The sequence below is a fragment of the Alexandromys fortis genome, unplaced genomic scaffold, assembly GCF_014885135.2.
Source record: "Alexandromys fortis isolate MF-2015 unplaced genomic scaffold, M_Fortis_MF-2015_v1.1 scaffold_59, whole genome shotgun sequence".
Taxonomy (NCBI): domain Eukaryota; kingdom Metazoa; phylum Chordata; class Mammalia; order Rodentia; family Cricetidae; genus Alexandromys; species Alexandromys fortis.
Window position 1 is genome coordinate 6,258,530 of NW_026067943.1, and position 13,906 is coordinate 6,272,435.

Consider the following 13,906-nt stretch of genomic DNA (forward strand, 5'->3'; position numbering starts at 1 on the left):
ACGTGAATGTCCGTGGTCCACACTATCAGTGCAGAACCTGTGCTTCTGCAGACTGTTAAGGGCACCGGAGCTACCTTTGCCATGGTATTGATGACTGCAGACTCACAGTTGAGAAAGAGGGACATGGAAGGCTTCTGTGTCGACCCTCTCACCCCACCTGACAGCACCCCAAAAGCAATAGCTCGGACGAAAGACATCAAGAGAGCTCTTGTGAATTGTGATAAGGATGCTGCAGTGTGGCTCTGCACAATTGATGGCTTCTGGTGAGGATGTGGTTGGGGAGGAACTCAGTTTCTTTTTAAGGGCCTGGCCACTGGGGAGTCTTATCATGCTCCAGCGAATAGATGGGCAGCACAAACTGAACTTGTTTTATTTCTTTTTCTTCTTCCTCTTTTGGATGTGGAGGTCCCAAGGATTGGAGGTTAGATATGGGATGACTTGGAAGTGAGGATGCTGGGGGTTCACGACAGGAAGTTCCCAAATAAACAGTAAAAATATTAGGGAAAAATCCAAAGTCTCACTTAAATTTCACAGTTTCTTCAAAATTCTAAGATCTTTTAATTCAGGCCTCCTGTCCAATAAAATAAAAGCTAGATTATTCTAAGAGAGAAGAACTCACAAAGTGAGTACATATAATACCCCAAAGTTCATTAATTTCCAAGTTGTATAATATTGTTAACGCAGGATAGAAAGGTCAAACGGAACAAGGTAACATTGCACATGCCTGTTACATGTCACAATCAAATAAAGCAATAAAACACTCAACTGTATAAAAGGTTGCGTGTTTGAGGTCTGCCACACAAAGACAATCCTATTTTTTCTAAAAACTCCATTTCTCCAGCTCTGTCATTCACAACACATGCATCTTTCTCCTAGGCACAGGCCAACTCCATTCCACAGCTACTTCTGCCCTTGGCAATTGTTGCATGGTAGTGGCATCTCCAAAACTTTGTGGTCTGTGCTGCAATTGGACACCTTCAACAGGGGCCTCTCTTGGGCTTTTTTCAGGAACCCTACTCTACCATGTTGTGCTGAACCTCAGCTGTTCTACATGACCCCTTCATGCCTTCAAAATGAGCATCACCTTGGTGCTTCTTATGCTACCGTACTCTACTGAGTATGAGGTGCAAGCGGAACCACTTCTAGAAAACATGATCTGTATCCAAACTCTTAGGAAACACTTCCCAGAGACTTCATATTTCTTTTGGGGAGGGGTTTCAAGCCAGGGTTTCTCTGTGTAACAGCCCTGGTTGTCTTGAAACTAGCTCTTGTAGACCAGTCTGGGCCATAACTCACAGAGATCTGCCTGTCTCAGCTTCTTGAGTGCTGGGATTAAATCGTGTGCTGCTGTTGCCTGGCAGGAGACTTCATCTTAATGATTATGGTATCTACTTAATCACAGCTGATTGTTTAGCTCCAGCTGACAAGGTATCAATTGTCTTAGTTAGCAGAGATTTCACTTTAGTGGTTCTTAATTTCTTTTTTTAAATATTTATTTATTTATTTATTATGTATACAATATTCTGTCTGTGTGTATGCCTGCAGGCCAGAAGAGGGCACCAGACCCCATTACAGATGGTTGTGAGCCACCATGTGGTTGCTGGGAATTGAACTCAGGACCTTTGGTAGAGCAAGCAATGCTCTTAACCTCTGAGCCAACTCTCCAGCCCTAGTGGTTCTTAATTTAAAATATCAACTGCCATGATAAAATCTTCAAGAAATTCTTAAAACTACTCTGCGAAACACCACAAGTTAGATTTCTTGGCTCTTCACTTCTCTCATCTGTCTCTTCTATGTTCCTGTAGAGTAGTCTACCAAGCTCTGAGTTCTCACTCAGTCACTTTTTCAACTCAAAATTCCAAAGTCCTTCCACAGTTATCTCCAAAATACATAGTCAGGTATCAGAAACAATACCCCAATCCTGGTACCTATGCCTGTCTTAACTATGGTTTCTGATGCTGTGACAAAATTATCATGGCAAGTAGCAACTTGTGAAGGAAAATGTTTGTCTTGTCAACTTGTTTGGATCTGGAATCAACTAAGAAGTGTACCTCTGGGTAACTCTGTGTGGATATTTTCTGTTTTAACTGAGAGAGGAAGACCCTTCCCAAGAGCCTTTAGCATCTTCTGGTGTTATCCAATATAAACAGAGGACTGAAGGAAAAACAGCTCTTTGGCTTACTTTACTTCACTTCTTGCTGGTGAGAACATCAGCCCTGTTGTCAAACAGCAGAGTAGATGCCAGAACTCAGCTTCATCATTCATCCAATGTGGACTGAAGACCAGCAGATCTCCAGTGTAAATCTGTCCTATTGTGTATCTGAAATCCTTTTCTGACCAGGAGTGCTTTAAAATGGTAAGCAGTGTAGTCTCAGTGGCCCTGAATGCTGGCTCCACCTCTGTCAACCTTTCAATATGGCAGAGGTACATTTACTGCCAGCTCTGGAACTGCTGGATAGAAATTTTTCTCACCACCTGAACTCTGGGAAGTAGTTTGCAGCAATAAACCCTTTACATTTGAGTAAAAGCTAAATCTGCCATGCAGCACACTGCACAACCTAGAAATATCTCTGTGTATGACTGTGGGAATCCTCCCTGCTCTTCTGCCTGTGCACGCCTAGCAGACCTGATCCAGGCAGGAATTAACCAGGCTTTCAAGACCAAACTATAACTGCAAAGGCAACAAGTATGATGGACTGAGTACATACTGGGTTCTCAGCCTCTGGTGTGCAGCCAACCAGTGCTGGACGACTCACCCAGATTGTGTAAGGCAATCTGATGTGGGATTCCCCTCTGTATTTTGTGAATGTGTTTTATTACCATTGGTTAATGAAGAAGCTGTTTCAACCAATGGCTTAGCAGAGTAGAGCCAGGTGGGAAATACAAACAGGGAGAGATATATAGAGAGAGTAGTTGGAGTCAAAGAGATGCTGAGTAACTGCTAAAGAAGACAGACGCCAGATCATTACCAGTAAGCCACAGCCTTGTGCCAATACACAAATTAATAGAAAGGGATTAATTTAAGATGTAAGAGTTAACTAGAAATATATCTGAGCCAAATAGTGCCTGAACATCTGGAGCTGACAGGCATGGCCTGCCATCTATTTCTGGTCTGGGCTCTTGTACACCCACTCAGGGTTAGGAGGAAAGTGGCTGAGAGCTAACCAGAAGCTCAGCACTCTCTACCTAGGCAACTGCCTGGATCAGGTCTGCTAGGCGTGCACAGGCAGGAGAGCAGGGCAGATTCCCACAGTCATACACAGAGATATTTTTAGGCTGTGCAGTATGCTGCATGGCAGATTTAGCTTTTCCTCAACTATAAAGGGTTTATGTGCTGCAAGCTCCTTCCCAGAGTTCAGGTGGTGAGAACAATGGATATGTTGCTTTGGAAAAGATGTTCTGCTTTTGTTTCCACAGAAGATGAGAACCTGTGGATTCCTTCCAGGCTAATGTTGTTTGATGGAATAAGATTCCCCAAAAAGGTATCCATAAACTCCTAAAAATATTTTACCCAACAAACATCCGGAAGCAGTTTGGAAAGAACAACTCCCAAATTCCCAAAGTGACTGTTTATAAATGTTTCGTTTCATTTAAATGTGGTTGATTATAAATGGTTAGATGGTCACTCAATTTCTTTCTAGAAAAGGGGGAGAGAATTATAATATAGAGATGAATACTTTGCATTATTATGGATCTTGGGCTATTGATACATACTTAAGGTTGATTTTGTTATACTGTGTATATGTACTTTTGCTCTTGTTTAAGGTATTATGTTTGTACAGCTCATTTAAAAATGTAATGTATAGTTAAAAATACAGATTAATAGATAGTCATTTATAATAGTCAAACTGTAGTCATGTTAATTAGGTTTTCTAGATGTATAGAGATAAATTTCAGTTAAATAGATAATCTTTAACACTTCAAAGAACAACAGAACATGGCATTTAAAATGTTTTAGGAACTTAGAGTTTTCTTGACAGTGAGACATGTCTGCTTCTGGCAGCACCAATTACTTCAGAGAAGTTGATGGGCATTGAAGAAATTCCTTATGGAAATGCCTTCAATGTGACAAGGCTAGCCATTTGTGCAAAAAACTGCTCTTGCCTGGACTGCTTGATGGTATGCTGTATGAACTGGACATGTAAGACCCACAGAAAAGTAATTGCTGAACTTTCCAAAAGAAGGGATTGTTCTTCAGGATTCTTGCTTCACAGAAGAAACTGCTAGACATTCTGCAAGACACAGAAGAAAACAACTAATGAACTTTGCCATTAAAAGGCAGAGAAGATCTTCAAATTTCCTGCTTCATGGAAAAGTCTGCCAGATACTATGGGCCTGTAGGCTGAATATGGATGCCCCATCATTACAGAAGAACTTTGGGTGACTGTCCAGGCATCAAGATGTCTCTGTCAATTCCAGTACTTTGGAACTTGCTTACAATGAACTTCCTCTTTACTTAGGCAATATTATATCCTTCTGGGATCTTTAAAGAGTTGAAGACAGATAGTTATAGTTATGATAAAAGATAAATTATATATAAAACTTTAGCCTTACAAAATAGGATAGATAATAGCATATTTTCCTTAAGTTGTAAAATGTAAATGGACTAAATTTGCAACTATAATTCTTGCTTGATAACTGTATTGCATATGTAATTTTATTTTATTATTCATTTATTTATTTATTTATTTATTTTTTGCTTTCAAGACAGGGTTTCTCTGTAGATTTTGGTTCCGTTCCTGGAACTAGCTCTTATAGACCAGGCTGGCCTCAACTCACAGAGATCCGCCTGCCTCTGCCTCCCGAGTGCTGGGATTAAAGGTGTGAGCCAACACTGCCTGGCTAATTTTATTATTAAAAAGGCTAAAACCTTCCTTTTTCTTTGACGGAAAAGGGGAGATGATGTGGGATTCCCCTGTGTATACTGTGAATATGTTTTATTACCATTGGTTAATAAAGAAACTGTTTTAGGCAATGGCCTTGCATGTAAAGCCAGGTGGGAAATCTGAACAGAGATAAAAAGAAAAAGTAGGCAGAATCCAGGAGACACCATGTAAGTGTTGAAGGAGACAGACACTGGATCCTTACCAGTAAGCCACAGCCTCATACTGACACACAAATTAATAGAAATGGGTTAACTCAAAATGTAAGAGCTAGCTAGAAATATACTTGATTCATTTGCCAAACAGTGTTGTAATTAATGTAGTTTCTGTGTGATTATTTGGGTTTGAGCAGTGGGGAAATGAATGAGCAGTCTCTGCCTACACCAATTTAGTGAATTATATCTGTAATGAGTGTTTATTCTGTTATTCCTCCTTCTCTGGAAAAACCTGACTTGCACAGTGGCCTAGAAATTTAGTTCTCTATGTGCCTTTACTAAAAATAGATCAAGGCATGCTATATAGTTTTCTAGTCCTGGCTGGTTGGTATTCATTGTGAATCTCAGAATGGCCTCAAGTTCACACTAATCCTCTAGCCTTAGCCACATGAATGCATGGACTACAGCCATGTGCCATGAGTGTTAGCTAGCTCCATTTGACCTTTCAATCCTGCATTAAAAATATTATGCAACTTGGAAATTAATGAACTTTGGAGGGTCATATATGTTCCACTTTCAAATATTTTCATGAAGACATTTGGGAGCTCATATTCTGTGCACAATGAAAGAGTAGCCATTATGCTTAATAATCTTCTATATTATCAGATATAATAATACAGTATACAACTTTACTATTAATTTAATTGAGTGGTGTTCCCTTCACAACCATGCTAAATTACCAATCATGAGGGATCCTAGAGTACACAGGTCTGTGGATGGCTTGGTTCCATCTACTAATGATAATTAGTGTCTCTTGGTGCCACTCACTGGACCTGGTAGACCCTGATTAGTATCAAGAGACAGTCCAGTGCTAAGTATATGTTAGGACAAATTCATATCGCTTTCATCTCTGCTTCTGGTGGTGTAAGTATCTTCTCATCCTGGGACTATGTACATGTTTTTTAGAAATGGCCTTAATGGAAGTAGCAAATTCAGTGCTATGGANACTTCTCTCATCTGTCTCTTCTATGTTCCTGTAGAGTAGTCTACCAAGCTCTGAGTTCTCACTCAGTCACTTTTTCAACTCAAAATTCCAAAGTCCTTCCACAGTTATCTCCAAAATACATAGTCAGGTATCAGAAACAATACCCCAATCCTGGTACCTATGCCTGTCTTAACTATGGTTTCTGATGCTGTGACAAAATTATCATGGCAAGTAGCAACTTGTGAAGGAAAATGTTTGTCTTGTCAACTTGTTTGGATCTGGAATCAACTAAGAAGTGTACCTCTGGGTAACTCTGTGTGGATATTTTCTGTTTTAACTGAGAGAGGAAGACCCTTCCCAAGAGCCTTTAGCATCTTCTGGTGTTATCCAATATAAACAGAGGACTGAAGGAAAAACAGCTCTTTGGCTTACTTTACTTCACTTCTTGCTGGTGAGAACATCAGCCCTGTTGTCAAACAGCAGAGTAGATGCCAGAACTCAGCTTCATCATTCATCCAATGTGGACTGAAGACCAGCAGATCTCCAGTGTAAATCTGTCCTATTGTGTATCTGAAATCCTTTTCTGACCAGGAGTGCTTTAAAATGGTAAGCAGTGTAGTCTCAGTGGCCCTGAATGCTGGCTCCACCTCTGTCAACCTTTCAATATGGCAGAGGTACATTTACTGCCAGCTCTGGAACTGCTGGATAGAAATTTTTCTCACCACCTGAACTCTGGGAAGTAGTTTGCAGCAATAAACCCTTTACATTTGAGTAAAAGCTAAATCTGCCATGCAGCACACTGCACAACCTAGAAATATCTCTGTGTATGACTGTGGGAATCCTCCCTGCTCTTCTGCCTGTGCACGCCTAGCAGACCTGATCCAGGCAGGAATTAACCAGGCTTTCAAGACCAAACTATAACTGCAAAGGCAACAAGTATGATGGACTGAGTACATACTGGGTTCTCAGCCTCTGGTGTGCAGCCAACCAGTGCTGGACGACTCACCCAGATTGTGTAAGGCAATCTGATGTGGGATTCCCCTCTGTATTTTGTGAATGTGTTTTATTACCATTGGTTAATGAAGAAGCTGTTTCAACCAATGGCTTAGCAGAGTAGAGCCAGGTGGGAAATACAAACAGGGAGAGATATATAGAGAGAGTAGTTGGAGTCAAAGAGATGCTGAGTAACTGCTAAAGAAGACAGACGCCAGATCATTACCAGTAAGCCACAGCCTTGTGCCAATACACAAATTAATAGAAAGGGATTAATTTAAGATGTAAGAGTTAACTAGAAATATATCTGAGCCAAATAGTGCCTGAACATCTGGAGCTGACAGGCATGGCCTGCCATCTATTTCTGGTCTGGGCTCTTGTACACCCACTCAGGGTTAGGAGGAAAGTGGCTGAGAGCTAACCAGAAGCTCAGCACTCTCTACCTAGGCAACTGCCTGGATCAGGTCTGCTAGGCGTGCACAGGCAGGAGAGCAGGGCAGATTCCCACAGTCATACACAGAGATATTTTTAGGCTGTGCAGTATGCTGCATGGCAGATTTAGCTTTTCCTCAACTATAAAGGGTTTATGTGCTGCAAGCTCCTTCCCAGAGTTCAGGTGGTGAGAACAATGGATATGTTGCTTTGGAAAAGATGTTCTGCTTTTGTTTCCACAGAAGATGAGAACCTGTGGATTCCTTCCAGGCTAATGTTGTTTGATGGAATAAGATTCCCCAAAAAGGTATCCATAAACTCCTAAAAATATTTTACCCAACAAACATCCGGAAGCAGTTTGGAAAGAACAACTCCCAAATTCCCAAAGTGACTGTTTATAAATGTTTCGTTTCATTTAAATGTGGTTGATTATAAATGGTTAGATGGTCACTCAATTTCTTTCTAGAAAAGGGGGAGAGAATTATAATATAGAGATGAATACTTTGCATTATTATGGATCTTGGGCTATTGATACATACTTAAGGTTGATTTTGTTATACTGTGTATATGTACTTTTGCTCTTGTTTAAGGTATTATGTTTGTACAGCTCATTTAAAAATGTAATGTATAGTTAAAAATACAGATTAATAGATAGTCATTTATAATAGTCAAACTGTAGTCATGTTAATTAGGTTTTCTAGATGTATAGAGATAAATTTCAGTTAAATAGATAATCTTTAACACTTCAAAGAACAACAGAACATGGCATTTAAAATGTTTTAGGAACTTAGAGTTTTCTTGACAGTGAGACATGTCTGCTTCTGGCAGCACCAATTACTTCAGAGAAGTTGATGGGCATTGAAGAAATTCCTTATGGAAATGCCTTCAATGTGACAAGGCTAGCCATTTGTGCAAAAAACTGCTCTTGCCTGGACTGCTTGATGGTATGCTGTATGAACTGGACATGTAAGACCCACAGAAAAGTGATTGCTGAACTTTCCAAAAGACGGGATTGTTCTTCAGGATTCTTGCTTCACAGAAGAAACTGCTAGACATTCTGCAAGACACAGAAGAAAACAACTAATGAACTTTGCCATTAAAAGGCAGAGAAGATCTTCAAATTTCCTGCTTCATGGAAAAGTCTGCCAGATACTATGGGCCTGTAGGCTGAATATGGATGCCCCATCAGTACAGAAGAACTTTGGGTGACTGTCCAGGCATCAAGATGTCTCTGTCAATTCAAGTACTTTGGAAGTTGCTTACAATGAACTTTCTGTTTACTTAGGCAATATTATATCCTTCTGGGATCTTTGAAGAGTTGAAGACAGATAGTTATAGTTATGATAAAAGATAAATAAGATATAAAACTTTAGCCTCACAACAATAGGATAGATGATAGGGTATTTTCCTTATTTTGCTAAATGTAAATGGACTAAATATTGCAACTATAATTCTTGCTTGATAACTGTTTTGCATATGTAAGTTTTTTATTAAAAAGCTAAAACCTTCCTTTTTGTTTAGACAGAAAAGGGGAGATGATGTGGAATTCCCCTCTGTATACTATGAATATGTTTCATTATCATTGGTTAATAAAGAAACTATTTCAGGCAATGCCCTTGCATGTAAAGCCAGGTGGGAAATCTGAACAGAGATATAAAGAAAAAGTAGGCAGAATCCAGGAGACACCATGTAAGTGCTGAAGGAGACAGACACTGGATCCTTACCAGTAAGCCACAGCCTCATACTGACACACAAATTAATAGAAATGGGTTAACTCAAAATGTAAGAGCTAGCTAGAAACATACCTGATTCATTTGCCAAACAGTGTTGTAATTAATGTAGTTTCTGTGTGATTATTTGGGTTTGAGCAGTGGGGAAATGAATGAGAAGTCTCTGCCTACACCAATTTAGTGAATTATATCTGTAATGAGTGTTTATTCTGTTATTACTCCTTCTCTGGAAAAACCTGACCTGCACAGTGGCCTCATTATAGCATGAAGTGACCTTTAAAAAATTTATCAAGGCATGCTATGTAGTTTTCTAGTCCTGGCTGGTTGGTATTCATTGTGAATCTCAGAATGGCCTCAAGTTCACACTAATCCTCTAGCCTTAGCCACATGAATGCATGGACTACAGCCATGTGCCATGAGTGTTAGCTAGCTCCATTTGACCTTTCAATCCTGCATTAAAAATATTATGCAACTTGGAAATTAATGAACATTGGAAGGAAATATATGTTCCACTTTCAAATATTTTCATGAAGATATTTGGGAGCTCATATTTTGTGCACGATGAAAGAATAGCCATTATGCTTAATAATCTTCTATATTATCAGATATAATAATACAGTATACAACTTTACTATTAATTTAATTGAGTGGTGTTCCCTTCACAACCATGCTAAATTACCAATCATGAGGGATCCTAGAGTACACAGGTCTGTGGATGGCTTGGTTCCATCTACTAATGATAATTAGTGTCTCTTGGTGCCACTCACTGGACCTGGTAGACCCTGATTACTATCAAGAGACAGTCCAGTGCTAAGTATATGTTAGGACAAATTCATATCGCTTTCATCTCTGCTTCTGGTGGTGTAAGTATCTTCTCATTCTGGGACTATGTACATGTTTTTTAGAAATGGCCTTAATGGAAGTAGAAAATTCAGTGCTATGGAAAGCACTTAAGAAAAAATAGCATCTTTGTAGAAAATACCTATGTGTTCCATCTTGCCTTGTACCCTGACTGGAGTATGTTCCTAGCAGCAGGGCTTCTCGCTGATGCTGGAGCATACAAGGGAGCATTTGGTGTGGGGGACTGGAGACGCACAAAAGCTTTTTGGGAATTCCAGGTGAACTCACTTCTCAATTCTTAGAGAACAGTGAGGAGATGTGAGTTTTTGTTTACCCATGGAGTTAAAGATTTCCACTGAGAAATAAAATTGGTTTAATCCAGTTCTTAGGCTGTAAATTGATTAATGCACACATTGAATTTATCTTTTGAAAACTATGGACATCTGTTTATATGTACACTTTTTAGCTGTCCAAACCAATGTGATGAGTTTTTCTGGAAGTCAAAATAGAGTTCTGATTGTTGTGAGCTACTTTTGGCAGGAGTGAGGCCTCAGTGTGATGTTGTGAGTTGCTTGGGAGAGGGGTGTGTCCTCAATGAGAGTGGAGCCTTTTGCCATTTGCTTGCTGTCAATGGCAGCTGTGTTTTTCTTCCATCCGGTTTCACTACAACTCTCACAACAAGAGCGAGAGTATTTGTTTGTTCCATTTATGACAGGGAGATCTGAGATGGATTCTAGTTGCACAGAGACAAAGGCTCACATACAAAAACCTTATCAATTTAGGAGGAAAGATTACTTACTCTACTAACATAGGAATTAGGAAGAAGAATGAATCAGATTCATAACTGGAGTTAAGTCAGGAAGTCTTTTCTACTCTGTTAAGCATTCTTTTCTGTGTATATAGATCTGTGCATGTGTGTGTGTATGCATGTATATGGTGTCCAGAGGTGTATTTCTCAGGCACTGTCCACTTTCATTTTGGAACTAAGTCCCTTGTTGCTCTAGAAAGTGCAGAAGAGGCTAGACTGGCTGGCAAGAAAACCCAACAATCCATCATCTGCATCAGCTCGCCATCACAGAGCATGCTACTGTGCTCTTCTTGCCTTCTTCCTACTCCTTCAGTTTAGGTTATAGGAAACCAAACTCACATTGTAGACTGAGATATCTCTCAAACTTGAGTAATTTTTAGTCTTTAATTATCTTCTTCATTTGTGTGTATGCATACAAGTGTGTGTTATATTTCTGTGTATACGTATGTATGTGTCTGTGCTTGTGAATATGCATATGTGTGTGTTAGCTTAACTATACATGTGCATGTAGAAGTCAGAGGTAGATTTTGGATATATTCTATCCTTACTTTCTACCCTATTTTATGAGCTAGAGCCTCTTACTGAATGTGAAACTCATTGTTTCAACTGGACTGGTTTGCTGAGCCAGTGTACCCCTGGGATCTGCCTGTCTTCCCTCCGTCCAGTGCTGGGGTTACAGATGTACTTCACCACTCTGGCCTTTTACAGGGGCTGGGATCTGAACTCACACTTGGGTAGCAAGCACTTCACCTGCTGGCCCACTTCCCCAGCATCCTGACTTTCTTAAATATCTGGACTAAGAAGATCAGTTGATAAAGTTTCACCCTGGACTGACCATCAAGCACAGGATGGAGGGGAAATACTTCTCTTTCACTGTCTATCTGGGGCTCTACATGAGAGCAGCCAGACATGAGCCTATGACAATCCAACTAGAGTTACTTATGTGACTCTTCTGATCTAACTCACTTCATAGGACTGCAGATGAGACTCCGGGACTCCAGGATGTTTTGCTGATTATAATATGGCCAAACATGGACACAAATGCTAAGGTATGATGAAGGAATATATTTTGTGGTATGAATCCCTTCTGTGAATTAATATTTTTGAAGATTAGCTTTTATTCTATGTGAATTTAGTATTTGGTTTTATGAGAGTATGTATACAGCCTGCATGCCTGGTGCCCTCAGAAGTCAGAAGAGGGCACTGGGTCCCCTGGAAATGGAGGTAGAGATGATTATGGGTTGCCATGTGGGTTCTGGAAACTGATCCCAGGTCTTCTGCATAAACAACAAATACCTTTACCTACTGAGCCATCTCTCTAGTATCTGTGAGTTAACCTTTGGTTTCTCTTCTTTGTTCTGTTTTCTTTTATTTTGAATAGATAGGAACCAAAAACATAGATTCACACATATTAGAGAGGCATTCTACTTCCAGGTGATACTCCCAGATCCAGGTTGATTTTTCAAGTTGTTGTTTTCCTTTTGCAATATTTGTCTGTATTGCTTGAAAACTATTTTATCAGAAATATATATAATGATTAAATACTGAGTAACTTGGTAAAATCATCAACACTGATGAATGACATTGTCTCTAATGGAGGTTGTGACATATGCAGATTTTCTACAGTTAGTATTTTAGGGCACATGCAATGTAAGACAGTCATAGTCTAAATTTTTTTCATTTTATTTAGCAATGGAAAAAATGGCATATTGAATGCACTGACTACAAGCCCGATGGCCTTCCCATGTCATTTACAGTTTTAGTAACATACAGTTCTCCACCTTTCAGTCATGGTTCTGCAAAACCCTCGGTGACAGACTGGAGACACAGACAAGCTGATGACAGAGGAAACCAGGAATGGGACAGCCATCCAGGAGTTCATCCTCGAGAGGTTCCCTGCAGTCGAACACCTGGGGATCCTCCTATTTCTAGTGCACTTGCTGGCCTACTTGGCTTCCCTTGTGGGCAACATGCTCATAATTGCCATCACCTGCGAGGACCACCGCTTACACACACCCATGTACTTCTTCCTCAGCACCTTCTCCTTTGTAGAGTGATGTTTTATATCTACTGTTATCCCCAAGCTGCTAGCCATCTTTCTTTCAGGGAGGCAAAGGATTTCCTTTGGAGCCTGCTTCACCCAAGCCTTTGTCTTTCTTTTCCTGGGGGCAACTGGTTTCTTTCTTCTTGCTGTGTTGTCCCTGGACCGGTATCTGGCCATCTGCAAACCTCTGCATTACCACACCATCATGAGCCCAAGGGTATGTGTCTTTCTTGTTGCTGTCTGTTTAGTTCTGGGATTCCTCTTCATGGCCATTCCAGTTGTGATGCTTTCCCGGTCATTTTACTGTGGCCCCAATGTCATTCCTCACTTCTTCTGTGACTTCGGACCACTGGCAAATCTCTCCTGTTCTGAAACCAGGTCTATCAAAATGCTGTTTTTTAACTTTGCTTTAATTGTGCTTTTTACATCCCTTCTTATAGCCATCTTTGCATACAGCAACATAGTAGTCACAATAGTGCGTCTGCCATCAGCCAGGGAGCGCCAGAGGGCTTTTTCCACCTGTTCCTCTCATCTCATTGTCCTCTCGCTGATGTTTGGCAGCTGAATATTTATATACATTAAACCAAAGCAGTCAAGCAGGCTGGACACCAACAGAGAGGCTGCTCTTGTGAACACAGTAATGACACCGCTTCTGAACCCTGACATCTACACCCTGCGCAACAAGCAGGTCCACCAGGCTCTCAGGGATGCATTCATTGTCCAGGGTCAAATTTCACAGATATCATGGCCAGAATGCACTTTCCCCTTGACTTAGTCTAACTCCATTTTTATATAAATGTTTTATAGAAATCATCTGGTATATTATTTTTTCAAAAATTCTTGTTTGGTATTAAAATTATGGATGACTTATCCAGTGATCCTATCTGAAGGTTTTAATAATACTGTGATGAAAATTTTCAATAAAGTGTCCCAAATTATCAATGCAGTTATTTGATATATGTTAGGTGTATGAAGCTATAGTTTCACACATTTTTTATAGTCATGGAGAAACAAAGAAAGTCTATGAGGATGGAGT

General features: G+C 40.1%; 1 pseudogene; it reads left to right on the plus strand.

Moving 5' to 3' along the window:
* Positions 1-6: 6 nt before the first annotated feature.
* LOC126505437 (olfactory receptor 6C4-like) lies at positions 7-13,640 on the plus strand (annotated as a pseudogene).
* The last annotated feature ends 266 nt before the right edge of the window (positions 13,641-13,906 follow it).